The sequence below is a fragment of the Artibeus jamaicensis genome, unplaced genomic scaffold (assembly GCF_021234435.1).
Source record: "Artibeus jamaicensis isolate MK-2021 breed Jamaican fruit bat unplaced genomic scaffold, CSHL_Jam_final contig_76, whole genome shotgun sequence".
Lineage (NCBI taxonomy): Eukaryota > Metazoa > Chordata > Mammalia > Chiroptera > Phyllostomidae > Artibeus > Artibeus jamaicensis.
In genome coordinates, this window is record NW_026521954.1 from 7,414,104 (window position 1) to 7,427,149 (window position 13,046).

Below are 13,046 nucleotides of genomic sequence, written 5' to 3' on the forward strand. Positions count from 1 at the left end.
CCTCCTTAGAATCCCATGATGTCTCATGTACTCCGGCAAATTGTATGCTATTTTAGGTAGGCTTCATATTAATATTAAAATAGTTTTATGATGCATATATTATAGTGAGTATTACTAGAATATTTGTGATAAAAGGGCAGAAACATTACCATGGCGCCGATTATTTCTGGTGAACTGTACATTGATAGGATTACTCCACCGTGTTATCATAAGTTAGTAAAGAAAATTAAAAAATGGGAAACAATGCATGATGTCAGAACCTTATCATTTTCATATTTCAATATAAGCTAAATGCAGTGAATATGTTTTTCTTTAGTGAGCAGCAATCAATTCTCTTTGGGGTGGAAGAAAGCATGTGTTTGTGCCAAAGAACATACTACACTGGCCTCATAATAACACAACACTTGTGTCTTTAGAAATAATTATAAATCCAGAAAAGTAGAATATTTGCATGATGCCACTTTATAATAAAGAGTAAATATTCTGAATGCAGAAAGTTCACCTTGAGTGTGAATAGGAGCTAGAGCTGAGTTAATTAACTGGAGGAAATTACACAAATATATGAATAGACAACAGCATGTTTCCCCTTGAGGAGAGGAACAATAGAATATTCACAGAAAAGCAATTACTAGGAAACTTAGTGATGTATGCTGGAAAAGTGAAAGTTAATGAGTTGAACAGGAAAGAGAAAGGTGGCAAATAATAAAAACAGATTGTTAAAATGTTAAAAATATAAACAAATACATATGAATATGTAGTATCTTTAGACCACAGTCTCTCCAGTGCCCTTAGTTATATGAACACCACAACTCTCTGACTGAGGGTACCCTACCTGAGAAAAGAATCAGAGATGTGCTCCTTTTACAATTCTGACATCCCTCCTTCCAATGCCTAGCATGGAGTTAGGAGCTCCGAAACATGTGTTGGACAAGAGAACACTTTTTAACTAGAGTCTCTGTGGACATGTATAGAGTGTCTGGGAAAGTTTCCTGAGCTAAGTTTCAGCTTCCATATAGAAGTTCTCTGAACTAAAGAATCCAGCTGAGAGATTCATACGCCTTCCCTGTTTGATGGTCCACTATGCTTAGACATCTGAGTTTCAAGGCCTAGTGATCATTCAAGAAGGAGCTCACAGTAAAAGTCGGACCAAGAACTTTACTCATTAAACCATCTGGCAACTGAGCCTTCCAGAGAAAAATGTTTTCCAAAGCAGTGAGTTTACATTCTTTCCTAACCGTATTTTAAGGGCATATCACCTATTTGTTGTAAACCTAAATACTGTATTAGATTGGCTTTTTTCTTTCATTTTTTAAATTGTTGTTCAGTTACAATTGTCCCACCTATTCCCCCATTGCTCTTCTCTGTACCATTGCCACCCAGTCCCACCATCAAAACACCCCCCTTGTCCATGCCCATAACTCCTCTATTCACTCTCCTTGACTTGCCCTGATTGGTTTAATTTTTTAAAAGTATTGCCTTCATATTGTGGCCTAAGTTATTAGGTAAGTTGATTACCAGGACCGCAAGCTTGACTATGCTTTAGACAAACCCTTGATGTCTCTTTTCTTAAAGAATGTATATTAAAAAAACTTGTAATTCTAAATTCTTTCTCTGCCCCTTTGAGATCAATCTTTTCCTTGAAAGCATTTGGCCAGTTCACTAGCCAGGAATGCCTTCCTTATAGGCCTAGGGACCATCTCTGTGAAATGTAAGCATGCAAGGAGATAGCATCCCTACCTTCTTGTCTGTGTGGAAGTTAGGAGCCTAACTTCAGTGGGTGACGATTAGCAAAAAGAGTTAACTTAAGAGGAAATTATTAGCAAACCCAGGAACAACTGAATCTTTCCACATATCCCACTGAGCAACCTCTATCCAGATGTCTCCCAGTTCTTTTTCACTAGCTTACCCCTGTACTTAAAAGTTCATTGCCTGTTGTTTCATTAGAGCTGAGCTCAGACTGAGTCATGGTCTTTCTCACCTGTAACCTTGCATATAGTCCTTCTTGCCTGTTTAACTTTGATAGGTTCACATTTTGTATGGCAAAGGTAATCAGAAAAAGTAGTCATGAAACTAGATTTTCATCTGCCCTGCAATTATCACAAAATCTATTTTATGTTTTATTATTTGGGGGTTTCAGATAGTGTCTTTCATAAGATGGTAACAGTAAATAGTATTATTCATTTATTGCTTTTTCAATAGCAAAACTGCATATTGTTGAATTAATGAGGACACATTGAAAGGCCACTTGGTCTTTGTCTTAAAACATTGGTGGGAATATAAATTGGTTCTATTTTTTGCAAAGCCATTTAGTAATATGTATCAAAAATTTTAATTTTATAACCAAGTAATTCCAGTCTTAAGAATTTGCATTAAAAGAATAATCATTGCAAGCAACACTCTGTGGCAGATGAATGAAACTGTCTAACGCAATTTGAGCTTGCTATAGCAACGGGGTCTAACCTATTCTGGCGCTCTCTCCTCCATGGGACAAGCCCTTATACAGACTTAGAGAGTGTTAAAAAATAAAGAAAGAAAGAAAGAATTATCAGAGATGTTCATAATTATTTATTAAAAAACACACCTAAATGCTAAACAATGAAATAATGGTTAATAAAATTGTGGCATATCAGGAAGAAAAAATATTATAAAGGTAACTTTGCTATCAACTAACAGTGGTGACTGATACTTAATATCATAAATTTATTATCTTTTGTATTTTAATGCCAGTTTGGAATAGAAAGAAATTTATTATGGCCATCAACTAGAGATACAGTAGTAAACCACTTTGTGAATGAAGTAGCATTTTGAATAAGGAATTTTTACTTGGGTTCTATCACTCCAAGGGGGCTTTAGGAAGTCCATGCTCCTTGAAAATGACAGGCAAATCTGACTCTGTATGTATTTTCCTGGTGAAGGAGTTTTTAGATTCAATTAGGTCCTCAAAAAATTTGACAATCTCCAAAATCTAATGAACAAACACATTTGGATTAACAGAAGAGTATCTCATATTGCACAAGGGTAATTTTTCAGCTACTCCAATAATGACAAAGGTATTTTTAGCCATTCTTTTGTGTGTGTACAGCTTCTGGTAAATGCTGACCCACAGTCTAAATTTCATCAGCTACAAATGCAAATGAAAACGATTTTATTAAACAGGTGTTCGCCATTCCATCAATCAATGAGGCTCTCCTCACTTAATTTTGTACAATACTCACAATGTTGCTAAGAGTGAGAGAGACTAATAAAATCAAAAGTTCTCTCTCACACATCCAGGTGCAAGCTAGATTTCAAATTATGTAGTTATTTGTTTTGTTCCAGGGGAACTTATTTCTTCAGTAACACCACTTTACTTTGTATGGTAATTGAGCTTTCTGGAAGCAAACTGTCTTCCCTATTATGTTTCCTTTAATGACATTTTTGCAGAATATATTGAGTTCTGTTTCTTTAAAACCTTTAAGATGTTTTTGCATATACCATCCAAATGCAACATGGAGAAATTATTAAATAATTGTTATTTAATTGTTGCTCATGAAACTAAAATATTACCTTGCAAGAAATATAAGTGGCCATCTTTTCAGCATTTTAAAGGTATTACATGCAATATTCATTCAGAAAATCGTTCATTTACTTTTATTTTTAGTTTGATAGCATTTTGGGGGAAGTTTCTTTTCCCTGCATTAATTAGAGAAGGAAATACTTCATTCCTTTATACACACCTAGTTCCCAAGTGAGATTCATATATTTTAAACACATTGCATCAGAGACAGCATGTCTGTGAGCAAAAGGTAGTTCTGGTCCCATGTACTTTACTTAGTACAAACAGGATGTTTAAAGGTAAGGTTAGTAGGAATACACAACCTGTTTGATGAACTCTAGAAAGATTAACAAGTCTGGGATGTACATTCTTGATGCTTTGGAGAACAAGTGGAATGCAAGTGAATGTAATTAGCAAGTCCTGAAGCATGAAAGAAAAAGATTGGCTATAAGATTGTTTTTATATTACTACACAAACAACATGTATGAGAAACCAAGGAACATGAACAACAGTGTGGGCATTGACTGTGGGATTGGGTGGAGGAGGGCAGGGGGAAAATTGGGACAACTGTAATAGAATAACAGTAAACATATGATTTAATAAAAATGATTTTAGTATTATTATATTAAAAATGTGTGTCTGAATATTTTTAAAAACATTCATCATATGTTCTATGTTGCTTTTCTTTCCTCTTGTTTTTCTCTCTCTGATTCTGGGCCATTAGTTTCTTGAATTGTTTATGTCACATAGATACATATAAATGCTTCAAGGTTAACTCTGAGTCTAAATTAGACACGAGTGTGCTCATATTTCAATTCTTTTTATTATAAGTGGCCCCTCTCCAGACTATATTGTGTTCTATGAAACACAACAGAAAGCACCAAATTAGAGGAAAAGAGTGACTCAAGCTGCCCCAAGCAATTAGGAGAATTAAAGAAAATTACTAGTGGATGATTTATGTACAGCAGGGGCTCTGTGGATGAAGAAATACAACTTCTAGTCACACCTGTGCTGATTTGCACTGTGGAACTGAAATTATCATGAGTAAATATAATTACTTAGCAAATTTAATAAAGGAGTTTGAGGTTCTGAAAACAGCACTTGGATCTACAAATTGCCTAATGATACATATGATAGCACATATACCTTAAAGCAGGAAAGTATCTAGAATGGCTGTAATGCAGCGGGATGGTTATGGAGAAGTAAGGGTAATAGACTATCCAAACACTGGGTACTGACCCACTCACACACACCCATGCCCTCATGTTCTTTCTTTGATTATATAATTTTGTCAAAATTATTTTTCTAAGTTTCCAATAGCTAAGATATCCAAGCTGCTCTCCTGAATTACAAATAAGATTTTTAAATTATTAGTAAGATATTGGTAAATATTTGCTAATAATTGAAATGAAATGTCTTAAATAGACTTTTAATTAACAAATAAAGTAATTATTGCTCTCGAGCTGCAATGATTGGCAATAATTGCTTTATAGAATTTAATAGTTATAAAATTAACAGAGATAAGTAATAAAAGAAAGAGATTAAGCTACACTTATCATTATAAAGTTAATTTGCATGCCTTTAAGAATCATAAAAATGATTAGTCTTTTATTAAATGAATATTAATATAAACATTCATATATCCTATTTTATCTTTGGAGAACTATGGTGACCTATTTAGTCATAATTGATAATTAAAATGCAATACGATTTATTTTTATTAAAAGGAAATAAAGTTCTTATGTATATTGTAAAACTGCCATATGGTACAAGCCTACTCAGAGTATAAGTCTTCTGCTATAGTACAAATAATGATTAGTCTTCTAATTTAAATCAGCAGAGGGTTTAAAAAAATTGCAATAGCTTAAGTATTTTTAAACATGGATGGCAGTGTGGTGATTGCTGGGTAGAAGGGGGTAAAGGGGACCAAATGGTAATGAAAATAATGCTATAAAGATTAAATCAAAAATAAATAAATACATAAACTAAGAAACTAAAAAAAATGGTTTAAAACACTGCATCAGTTTCCCAGGGCTGTTGTAACAAAGCACAGACTGAGTGGCCTAAAACAACGTAAAGTTACCCCCACAGTTCTGGAAGCTGCAACTTGAAAATCAAGTTTTGTGCCAGACTAAAGGCTGTAGGAGAGAGTCCCTCCTGACCACGTCCAGCTTTTTCTGTTTGCTGTCAATCTTTGGTATTACATGACCTGTAGATCCAACTTTCCATCCTCTTTTTGCCACATGACCCTCTTCTCTGGATATCTCTGTATGTCTTCACATCATCTTCTGTGTGTGCCTGCATGTTTTTCCCTCTTCTGTCATGATACCAATTATACTGGGTTTTGGGGACATCCTCATCCAGTATAACTAATCTTAATTTTATTATACCTGCAAAGACCCAATTTATAAATAAGGTCAATGTCCTAGTCTGTTTGGGCTACTATAACAAAAATAAAATAGATAGGGGGATTTAAACAACAGATAGTTAGTTATCTTTCAGTTCTGGAGGCTGGTTAAGTCCAAGACCAAGGCACCAACCACTTCACTCTCTGGTGAGAGAGTACTTCCTGCTTTACAGACAGACATCTTTTCACTGTGTTCTTCCATGGCAGAAGGGGTGAGAGAGCCTTCTTGAGTCTTTTTTTTTTTTAAATGAGAGCACCAATTCCATCAAGAGTGTTTTACATTCATGACATGATCACTTCCCAAATGGCATACCTTTTCATACCATCACATTGCAGGTTAGGATATCAACACACTAATTTTGAGGGGAAACAAACATTCATGCATAATATTTATATTTACAGCTTCTGAGTTGGCATGAACTTTTTAGGGGACATTATTCACCCCAGGGTCAACATGAAATATCAGTGTTTGTGTAAGTCCTAAGACTGACTTCCCCATTTCTGTGAGTGTCCTACAATAGACAAAACTGTTGCTGAATATTCACCAACATACAGGAGATAATATTTCTTACTCTATAGTATAGGAGCTCACAAATGTTGTCTGTGTAAGGCCAGAGTAAATATTTTAGGTTCTGTAATGGGTACAGTTGATTTTGTCCCCCAATTACGGTTTTGCCCACAACTGATCTAGTGGACAGAAATTATTTTATTTAATATGGTAAGTTAAAGAATAAACTCCGAGAAGATAAAAAAACTTACTGATAAAAACTCACAAATGGTTGAAATGAATAAGATATTACTTAAAGTGCCAAATATAGTGTTTTGGACTTTGAGTGTTGCCCTGTCTTGAGACATAGATGAATTCACTGCTGTCCTTAAGGATATCAGCATTGAGTTGTGAGTGTTGCTGAACAAAGATTATTTTAAATAAAAGTTATTACATAATTAATAATATTATTCTTTTAATTTTAGTAATTTTATAGTCAAATATCAATAAATAAGTTGTTGCTAAGTTGTATAATTTTTGTAGAAATACTGAAAGTTTCAGCTACGAATGTTGAAAAATCAACATTCAGTGAACATTTTGAATTACTGAAGGAAAATAAACATCAGTGTTATAAAACTGCTGCAAATCTCATCCATTTAAGTTTTATTAGCAACAGAGGTTAAATTCTAAATAAAAATTTTGCTAAATAATTTTTACCATGATAAGTTTAGGAATGAAAACTTTAACGTCATCTACTTGTCATTTTAAATATATGGTGCGCAAACGTAGATTTATAGTTATGAGTATGCACAGCAAAGATTTTAATCTTGTATAATTTTATTAATTATTATATTATTTTCTATATGAACAACTTTACACCTATTTTTGTCCCACTCTGTGTATAACACTTGCTTCACTTCCTGAAACTTATGAAGTGCACACAAAATACATTATATAAGAAGATTCCTAGATTCTTTGTGCCTGCGCCTCATGGACTGAGCAAATTTTACCTGTGTGTTATATTGGACTTCTTTCACTGAGTGGCATATATCACTCTAGCACATCCAAAAGTCACCAAATCCTGTTTCATCCATTCAACAGTTGTGTAAGATTATGTTTATTCTGACCAGCCCCTCCATTCCTAACATGCCACCTTAATTTGAGCTTCTAAATATCTCCTCCTAGAATACTAGGTATGGGGCTCTCCTCCTTATGTCCTCCTGTACCCCCGCTAAATGATTCTCTGTAGTCTCCTGAGAGGACATTTTAAAATGCAAATCTTATTAAAAAACTCCTTACTTAAAGTCCTTTAATAGTGACTTTAGAGCTCAGAATAAATTTCAAATGTTTTCCTAAACAGCTTTATTGAGGTATAATTGATCAATGAGAAACGACATATATTTAGAGTATACTATTTGATAAATTTTGAAATATATATACACTCATAAAACCATCACTATAATCTAGAAAAAAACACCTCTATGGCCTCCAAAGTCTCATTCACGCTTTTTTATTGTTGTTTCCCTGTCTTTTCTTTTACTGAAAGAACACTGAACATGATATTCCATCCTAACAAAAATGTAAGTGCACAACATTGTCATCTACGGCAGTATGTCATAAAATAGATCTCTAGAACTTATTTATCTTGCATAACTGAAACATTATATGTCTCGAACAACATTTCATCAACGTGATATACCACATTAACAGAGGGTAGACAAAAATCGGATCATCATTTCAAAAGATGCAGAAATAGCATTTGCTAAAACTCAATGACTTTTATGTTAAAAAACCATCAACCAACTAGGTATTGAAGGAATTTACATCAACATTATAAAGGTTACATACACCCACAATAGCATCATCATTGACTTTGAAAACTAGGAAACTTTTCTTGTAAGATAAGAAAAAAGCAAAGGTGCCCACTCTCCCTACTTCTGCTCAACATAGTACTGGTAGTCTCAGCCAAAGTAATTAGGTAAGAACAAGAAATAACAGGCATCCAAAAGGAAAAGGAAAAAGTAAAATTATAGCTATTTGCAGATGTCATTTACTATGCAGAAAATCCTAAAAACTCCTCAAATGTCTGAAATCAACACAAAATGTCCTACAAGTACTTACATATATATTTGCAAGATTCTTGTAAGAACGTGCAAGATTTTTTCCTACTTCTTTTTCTTAGTCCTAGTCACTCATATATTTACCTGATGAACATAGATAGACAGATGATATACATATATATCTATGATCCATATACATAGTTATTAATGGGATATACCATATTATATACCATATTACATAATATACTATAGATAATATGAACATTATATGTAATATATATGAAGCATCCTATATTATATATGAATCCTGTGTGTGTATTGCCTCAGCTCCTATTAAGCTCATTTTATCTTTTATACAAAGTACCCTCTTTATTTACCTACAATACCATTACACCTTGATTTTTAAATTGAGTTAGCTTCTACTTGTCCCTTAGGAGAACTCCACTCAGTAATTAAACCTATGAGTCCATTCTTCACTCTCTCAATCTGATTTAAATGAGTATCCTCTTTGAATTTAAGGCAACCCCTGCATAAGTTGTAAATAGTATATACTCTATTGAATTGATGAATTGATAAATGCATTTCATCACCCAATAAACTATAAAGCTCACTGAAGGCAAGCAATATGGTTATGTGTTGAACCAGCACAATGTCCTGTACATTTAAGATTTGTCCTGTAAAAATCTTAAACTCTGTAAGATTTTGATGGCTTAATGAATAAATTAGTAAGTAAAAAAACAAAGAAGTAAAAATCATTTTTTCATAAAAAGGGTTTATTTCAGCTGGATCATAGTGTCCAAAGAAGGGAAACTTTGAAAAATGTTGCAAAGGTGAGTTGAAGTCACTTAATAAAGCATCTGGCACACCAAGGAGAGAAAACTTTAATTGTCTGCACAAGTGATGGAGTACAATCAACAAACTGTTGAATAGAATTATGGATTATGAGCCTTGGCTAGTGTAGCTCAGTGGCTTGAGTGCAGTCTTATGAACCAAAGGGTCACCAGTTTGGTTCCCAGTCAGGGCACATACCTGGGTTGCAGGCCAGATCCCTAGTGCAGGGCATGTGAGAGGCAACCACCCATTGATATTTCTCTCCCTTGCCCTCTTTAAAAATAAATAAATACTATCTTTAAAAAAGAATTATGGATTATGAAATTCAACGAGGCAGTGGTTACTGAAATGAATAGAGAAGAGAAAAATCCTCAGTGAGAATAGTTGGAAGAGAGCAGCATTAGTGACAGCGTTATCAGTGTCTATTCTACCCACCAGGAGAGAGGCAGTTGGGAAGGTCATTAGTGGAACCATTTTGTTTGCTTTGCTTTGCTTTCCCTCACGTGGGTTAATTCTTGTGCTCACCAGGCCTATATATCCTCGCGACCTTTGGAAAGTCTGCTAATAACCTACAATTCAGAAGAATTAAAAACACTTTCCCCTATGTAGTAAAATTGGACTAAAGCCTCCTCTCAAAAGATTGTTTTCCTACTTCCTTTTCCTAGTCCTATTCACTCATATATTTATCTGATGAACAAATTTTCATATTACTTAACCTAAATCTTCTCATTAAATTTAAAGTTCAACTATAACTTTTTAAAATTTATCTTTAGAGGGGAAGAGAAGGAGAGAGGGAGAGAAATATCAATGTATGGTTGCCTCTCATGTGCCCCCTGCTGGGAACTGGCCTGCAACCCAAGCATGTGCCCTGACTGGGAATCAAACCACGATCTTTTGGTTCGCAGGCCCACGCTCAGTCCACTGAGCTACACCGGCCAGGACAAAAGTTCAACTAGAATTTTAAAACCAAAGGTTTTAGAAGATTTTATACCTCCACGGTTTGCTACACCAGGCACCTAATTATAATGATCACTAATATTTATTTAAGGCCAACTATGAGCCAATCATTAAGCTAAGTAGTTTGAATGTACTGTCTTTTTTAATTACCCCCCCACAGAATTGAATTATAAATCCTATTCTCAAAAATGAAAAAGTTGATACTTCTTTAGGTGACGAAACTTGTCAACACAATATGAGTAATTGGCACCAGTGGAAGTCAAACAATAAGCTCTATCATCGGCATTACAAAGAAAGTGTGAACTGATGATTTCTCCTATTCTGGAACCAAAATATGTATGTCGATGATGTGTTAATATGATCATGTAGAATTGGAGAAGCATAAGGAAGGCAAGGATTTCATACTGGCCATAGCAGAGATAATATCAATATGACTGACATTAAAATTGATCTGATGAATTTTATATGAAAACAGATAAATTAAGGATGGAAAACAATAACCACACTAGCATAATGGGAATATGGTTCTGCCCAAGTGGTTACAGGAAATTATTTTCTCACTATTAATACAAACTCATAGTTTTTTATTTTATTTTATCTAATTACTTTAAATATTCCTGGGCAGTAAATAGAGGGCCTTTTTTCCTACAAAAGAACATTTTAATTGCAGTATTTGTCTTTTCCAATGCAGCAAAATATTTCAAGTGAGCTCCTATTTTGTGGTCTTGCAGAGAAAACAGACATTTAACCTCAAATTTTCACTTTTCATGGATTATCTTTGCACTTTCACATTTAAACAATGTAAAATTTATGCTAGTTAATATATCTTAATAAAACAAATGAGAATTTTGTTAAGCAACACAATAAAACTAATTTTCTTTAAATTTTAGAAACCACGGGCTATTTTTTAATTAAAAAATTTTACTCTCTGAGATTATATAACCTCAAAATACCATCACATTTCACTCCAGGGTGAACCACATATTTTTCAAGATTAAAAGTTCAGTCGCAGTTCTTTTAGTAAAATAATTTACAGTAACACAGTTGGGATGCTGAGTAAGAGAGCATGTGGAAGAGAATAATTCACTTGCTTCAAACACAAGGATATAAAACTTTGCAAAATTTTACTTTGGACTATTTGGCTCCCCAAATTCATTTCCATCCTTTATTCTGAGTATAATTAATTAATTTTATTCTTAAATTTAATTATAAAATTTTCTCTGAAACATGCTTATGACCCCTCACATATTTTCTAGACAATTTAGAAGTATATTTATAGATTTAAATTTCAGACTTATTTTTTTGAAAATACAGAAATTAGACTCAACCCATAGCATTCCCCGCCTCCTTTTTTAGTGTAAGTCCACATTCTGTGATCAAACATATAACACTATTAAATATATTAACTAATATCAAGAAAGATTTCTATGTCTTAGAGAAGTAGCTTCATCACAGTCATTTCTGACAATGCATTTTGTTATACATAAACTTGATAAATTCTTTCTGTGGATATAATTGTAATTGTTTTATATAGCTATACTTTATATTTCTGAAATTAATGTCACATGTATATGTTTCCTGTTTTATCCAAACAAATGTTAAAAATATAGACTATAAAATTCCCTATTATTTTAAAATTAATAGTTATGTTGACTATAATAATAACTTTTCATTCTCAAAAACACTGTTTTGTTCACTGAATAAATAACTCAACTATTTGAAGCAATTTCTATATCCCATGCAGTGTGATAATTTGTGAGAAAATATAAAAGTGATGCAGCCTTGGCTGGTGTGGTTCAGTGGACTGAGTGCTAGCCTTCAAACCAAAGGGCTGCAGGTTCAATTCCCAGCCAGGCCACATGCCTGGATTTCAGGACAAGTTACCAGGAGGGGGTGAGAGAAAGGCAAGCACACATTGGCATTTATCTCCATCTCTTTCTCCCTCTTTTCCCCTCTCTCTAAAATTAAATAAATAAAATATTTTTAAATGATGCAAAGTTTTATCATTAAAGATGTGCGAAATACACTCATCACAAAATAGCTAGTGACTGCTCATGACTCAAAAAAAATAACAAATTTCTTCCATTAGAATGTAAGAGTAAAGAAATAGTCATAATGGTAATGAATGGTACTTAAGTTAGGTCTCAAAGGATAATAGAACATTATTAAGCATATATGGGAAGATCAAAGAAAAATTGAAGTAAAGGAAATAATATGAACAATGGCATAGGAAAAAATAGACTTTGAAACTTAGGAATTTTGAAACCCTGGATAACCAGTTCAGAAAATAACATGAGATTCTTCCTTTTCCCTAAATTAATACCCTCAGTCATTAGCATCATTGAATATTGCTTCAAAATCCCTCTAACTTCATTACTTCTTTATTTTCACTATTACTGTTCTAATACAAGTTTTTAGCATCTTGATGACTATTTCCCAACTGAGGGTGTTTTTGCTCCCAAATAGATATTTGGCAATGCCTAGAGGCATTTTCAACATGACAGTGAGCAGGTTACTCCTTGAATCAGTGGATAGTGGCCAAAGGATGAAGTTAAATATCTTACAATGCACAGCACAGACCCTTACAACAAGGATTATCTTGTCCAAAATATCAACAGTACCAAGGGTTAGAAACCATAATCTGGACTATGTCAATAACTCTCTAACCTTATCCCTGCTTCAAGAATTTACCATATCTAAATGAGAAATCATGATATATGTGTTTGTATTGGCATACATGACACTTGAGGTGTAGTACCAAAACCAAAT

General features: G+C 33.6%; 1 non-coding gene across 1 annotated transcript; it reads left to right on the forward strand.

The window, feature by feature from the left end:
• The first annotated feature begins 2,388 nt into the window (after positions 1-2,388).
• LOC119050930 (small nucleolar RNA SNORA28) lies at positions 2,389-2,514 on the forward strand. The gene has a single exon (XR_005082834.1). It is a non-coding gene; the product is annotated as a small nucleolar RNA SNORA28 (small nucleolar RNA).
• The last annotated feature ends 10,532 nt before the right edge of the window (positions 2,515-13,046 follow it).